Source organism: Mirounga leonina, unplaced genomic scaffold, assembly GCF_011800145.1.
Source record: "Mirounga leonina isolate KUSES-001 unplaced genomic scaffold, KU_Mleo_1.0 Mir_94, whole genome shotgun sequence".
NCBI lineage: Eukaryota > Metazoa > Chordata > Mammalia > Carnivora > Phocidae > Mirounga > Mirounga leonina.
In genome coordinates, this window is record NW_023270855.1 from 49,497,146 (window position 1) to 49,502,717 (window position 5,572).

Genomic DNA, 5,572 nt, shown 5'->3' on the forward strand with positions numbered 1-5,572 from the left:
ATAAATGCACCTGCCAGGGGATGCATGGTCTCTGGGTGGGCGGGGGGCAATGGGGGGTGACAGGACACAGGCTGCAGGGGGCCCCCACCACAATTGGGAGACACCCCCCCAGAGGGCACTGGGAGGGCTACCCCTGCCTACCCCTCCTTGGAGGAGGCCTGTGAGGCCTGCCACTCCTGCCCCACAGGGTGATGGGGGGGGGGGTGTGGAAGCCCCACCCCAAAGACAGGCATTGATGTAGTCAGTAACTTAGTAACTTCTGTCTTCCTTCCCTTGGGCTGGGGGGGAGGAGCCAGGTGCCCCTGGGCTCTTTGCGGAAGGGGGGAGCTACTGATGCTCCAGTTATCTCTGGAAGGGGGATGGTGCCTGGCTCATGGGAGGGGGAGGGACAAGGATTAAGGCCCCTAGCTCAGGTCTCCCTCAGGGAACTTTCACACCCATTATCTCAGTGGAACCCCCATTTAATGGATGAACTCACTGAGGTATAAGGCCACCTGCCCATACTTACTCACAAACACAAACACAAAAGCCTGCCTCCCCCATCCAGTTACTGTAGTCCCCAAGGTTAGGTGCTGGCCCTAGGGTGGACAGGAGGTGAGACAAAACATGGAGGGGAGCAGAGACACAGGTGGGCTAATGGGGGGACCCCCAGCACTCGCCAGTGCCTCAATCCTCACCCCCTCAAATAAGACCTCCAGGAGTTACCAGGTGGGGCAGAGACTGGCAGATGGAAGGATGAGCGGGCACCAGGGTGCTAAGTGGGCGGGCAATCGAGGGTAAAGCAGGGGTCTGTGGGTGCTGGGCAAGGAGAGGGAGAAAGCTGGGCCCCGGAGTTGGACATGGAGAAGAGGGGTTATGCTGCCTGCCCGCCCCATTCATTCATTCGTTCATTCACTCATTCAAGAAACCTTTACTGAACCCTCTGGGAACGGGGCTTACCAACCCCTCAGAAAGATTTTCCAGGTGCCCAGCCCTGAGCCTGTGATCTGCCCCCCAAACTCCCCCCACACCCCCCCCAAGGATTTAGTCCCCAAGTCAGGCCTGATATCAGGATCCCAGATGCCAGCTCTCTCCAAGGGGTGAGAGGCTGAGGTCAGGGCATTGTATGAGTGGGTCTTGTCCCCTAGCCCATTCCCCTCAGGCTGTGTCCGGCCCAGCCACAGTGACATTCATCCCTCGGTGGGTCTGGCCTCCGTCCTCACAACCCACCGACAACAATGAATGTTGATTGTGACCTTCGCTGTGGCCTAAAGGAGAGCTGCTCAGATTGGCTCTAAGAGCTACCCTGGCCCCCCAGATCTGGAAGGTAGGGTCATGATAGGTGGATGGCAGTTCCAGGCCTCGGGGTCCACTCAACGGTCGATGGTTTGCCTGAGCTGCCCAAACTCACCGACAGGTTGAATGTTCCCCCAAACCCTTGGCAACTTCTCCAGGGGGCCAAGACTGGAGGAGCGGGGGACAGAAAACCCCAATAAGGTGGGTAAGGAGAGAGGAGGGAGGGAGGGACCTATTGACTCAGTAAGTCAGCAAGCAGGACCTGTCTGCTCCAGGACCTGGAAAAAGCACAAGATAAATATAAATAATAATAACTAGATATTTATGTGTAGCCTTTGCTACACAGACATAGCAGTACTGGGCGCTGGGCTTGCTTCTTGACGCATTTACTCAAATCACCTTCAAAACGTCCCTAGAAGGTGCAGATTACTCCTATTTGTCAGTTTGGGAGTCTGAGGCCAAAGGGCACCGCTAGTGAGAGGCAAAGGAGGGATTCCTAGTGGCCCCAAGACGTCTGGCTGCCTGGCGCTTGTTGCCCCCGGGACATGGATGCAACAAAGAGATAAACAAGTCATTTTAATACAATGTAATACCTTCTGTGAGTCTCGGGCGTTCCGGGCACTATTGTTTATGAATCACAACAACCCCGGGGGGTTGTTCCCCTTTGCAAATGCGGGGCCAGCAGTGGGGCCACTGCCAGCCCCCCCACGCCCCCGGTCCACCTGCCCACAGGACCGGGGAGAAGCCAGAGGACTAGAGGGGACACCCACTGGCCGCCTGGAGGGTCTCGACATTGAATTCAGGTCCTTTTGAGGTTAGTGCCCATGCACGCAGCGACGCAGGGGCTGCGTCTTGATGTGGGGGTACAGGGTCGCTCACCCTCGGGCTTCAAAATAGACGTCAGTCAAATCCCTGCTCGAACTCCGACTACGCCAAGATGCTGCCCCTCCCTATTCCCTCATCTGTAAAACAGGGTCCGCAGTCTTTCCCTCCAGGGACCCGCAGATTTGGGCGCCCGTCCCCCGGGGTCCCCCCGCACGCAGTCTCAGGAAAGGCCGCCCCCACCTGGGTCTGGGGACCCCCGGGGGTTGCTGAGGTTGGGGAATGCTGAGCCCTAAAGCACCCCCCCTGGAGTAACCCTAAGGTGGATCAGGGATCCCAAGTGTGCTGAGCTTAAGTGAACCCCAAAACGCCCCCTGGCGGAGGCAGACTGAGCCTGCACAACTCTCCAAGCCTGGTCCGCGAGATCCCCACCCAGAGCCTGACCCGAGACCCGCCCCTCGGAAGCCACCGACCCAGGCCCCTCCCTGAAACCTGCCCCTGAACGCCCACCCACCGGTGGCCGGTTCTGAGGACCCGTCCCCTAAAGCTCGCCCGTATTGACCCCCATGGAGCCCGCCCCCAAACTCACCCTTCACAAAACCGCCCTCTAAGCCCATCTTCAAAAAGCCCAGTTCTCCTAAGGCCTGCCCCCAGACCCCCCCCCCCTCAGAACCCACCCCCTTCGCCGCACCCTGCTGGCCTTAGGAGCGCCGGCCGCCCCGAGCCCCGCCCCTCAGGACCCGCCTCTAAAGCCGGCCTGCCTAGACCCCTGCAGACCGCGTCCCTACGGAGTCCTCAGGGCCACTCCCTTGAAGCCCAACCCCCATAAGGTCTGCCGCGACAGGACCTGTCCCCAAATCGGAACCCCGTGGAGCCAGACCCCCGAAACACTCGCCCCCCGTGAAATTCCCTTACCTCATGAAGCCCCTTTCCCAGAGGCCACCCTCTTGCTCCTGGGCAGGGGTCCAGTCACGTTCCCACACCTGTCTGGAGTTCAGGGTAGGGAGTGCTCCCCCACCATCCATCAACCCAGCCAACAGGGCCCCATTCAGGCGATGGGGTGAGGGCTCCCCTTTGCCAGGCTCAGGATATCTAGGTCCTTCCAAGGGAGCCTGTGGGGTCTCCTGCCTTGGAGATCAAAGTCCTAAAGAGCAGAATGCCTAGAACTCTTGGGAAGAAGGGTGGTTTGGGAGGGCAGGGTTATAATAATAACGCTTTACATACATCACCCTATTATTAGGATACACATTTTATCGATGAGGATAGTGAGGCTCTGAGAGTTTGGAACAGAACTCACCCAGGTTCCTCAAAAGCTTTGTTTGTGATAACTATGGAGCTAGAATGTGGGGTCATCAGGCATGAGGTTCTGGCCACACTGGTGCGAGACTCCTCAAGACACCCTTTTCCTTCTGTACCTCCTCTCTGGTTTGCTTCCTTGAGGGCTCTGACCTTGACCTACCAAGGAGAGAAGTCCCTAGAAGGGTTGACCTCAAGACAAGGGAAGGACCATCAGAGGGCGCCTGGTCTGGAGGTTCAAGGCTGGGATAAGAAGGCGAGGTTTCCAGCTAAAGAAGCGGTGGGAGGAAACCCACAGCCCCTACCCGTCCTATGGGGGGGGGGGGGTTGCCTGGGGCCTATCCTGGGTCTGACTGTCTGCTTTTGTCTGCAGTGGTCCGTGCAGGCTTCTGCCCTTGCCCTTGGTGTCTGTCTGGGTCTGACTGCCCCTCATGGGCCAGTATTTGTCTGGGTCTCCTGCTCTGTGTGTGTTCCTGTCTCTGGCTGTCTGGGTTTGCCTGTATGTGTCTGCCTCTTTACACCTGACCTGTGTCTGTCAGCCTGTCCCCTCCATGTCTAGGGCTGGGCCCTTGGTGGGGGGTGGCCTCTTGCTCTGTCTGCATCTCACTGTCTGGACTTGGGGCCCTTGGGAAGGTAGGAGAGGGCAGGCTGACTGTTCTTGCCGTCAAGCATCCTACCAGACTTCTGGAGGGCCAACTGGGTTTCCAGCTGACTCTGAAGCCCAGCATAATGGAGGTAGGGAGCTGTCTCCTCTTACCCCCAACCCCAGACCCTGGTGCAAGGGAGGAGCACTCTTCAGGGCCTTTTAGCCCTATTCTGCCTCTTGCTGGTCCTTAATCCTTGGCCCCCCCCCCCCCCCCCGCACACACATACCAGCTGGGAGGATTTGTTTAGGCAGAGGGTTGGGAGTCAGGGGGTGAGGGGAGCCATCCAGAAGCCACACTGACCTGCCCCCAACCCCACCCTGAGCTGTAGGAAGGCAAGGCAGCTGGCGTGGGTCTGGGGGTCAGAGTTGCAGGTGAGAGGTCCCAGTGGAGCCAGATGGGAAGACGATGGATGGAGGCAGCTCTGCTGTCAAGTTGAACAGGGAGCAGGGGCATGAGGTCAGAGACACAGAGCTTCCAGAGGGTGTCTGGCAGCCTGTGTGTCCCTGTATGTATGTCCATGCATGTGTTCCTGCTTGCATGCCCCTGTATGTATGTCCCAGTGTGCACCTGTCCCTGTGTGTGTGGATAGACATGCAGGAGGAGCTGGTGAGGGCCTGGCAGACAAGGAGCCCATGATGGAGTGTGTAACAAAAGTACACTTGGGGGTCCCTAAGTGGGGTCCCATTGATGGCCCAGGCTGTGTAGGGAAGGGGGCTCCTCATTTCCCTGCTACCTCCATGGCCTCTCAGTTTCCCACCTGCCCTCCCCATGCTATCTTCCTGGCTTCCTCTGCAGCTGCCTGGCCTTTCAGGTGGGGTCCTCAGCCAAGGGGTTCATCTGTCCCACCAAGACCTGGGGGCACCCAGTGGGCTGGGAGCCTGAGCTTCTGTCCCAAGGCTACCAGATAAGAGGCTAGGGTGGGGGAGGCAAGAAGGCTCCGGCTTCTCCAGGGCTAGGGTTGGGGCTTGTGGAGGGGCCTCGGGCAGGTTGATGGGAAATTCAGACACTTCTGCTGAGGTTCATGGTGCAGGGTGACCCTGGGTCTGGGTCAGGGTGGACTCCATCTTCCAAAACGCAGGCAGCAGCTACCGATAGACCCGTTACGGGGGCCGGGGGGGGGCACTGCAGTGGGCTTGGGTTCCAAGCTACTCTGGTGGGCTATTCTGGGGGGTTTGTGGGTGTCTGTATATCCAGGTGGGTGTGCTATAGTGGGTTCCTGTCTCTACGCCAGGGTGTCTTTGTGTTGGCCCAAGTGTCAGCACTCCCGTGGGCTTCTGTTTGTGTGTGGATGTCAGTGTGACTGTGGGTGTGTGTCAGGCTAATTGTGGGGAATTGCAGGTCGATGTGTGAGCCAGGGTGTGTGGGTGTCTGGCGTCTGTCAGTGTCACTCTGGGTGATTGTAGTCTGTGCTTTATCTGATTATGGTGCCCCCTTCCCTCTCACTAAAATGTCAGCTCCAGGAGGGCAGGGATTTAGATCTCTTGCATCCCCAGTGCTAGAACAGGGCCCGGTACCTAACAGATGCTCAATAA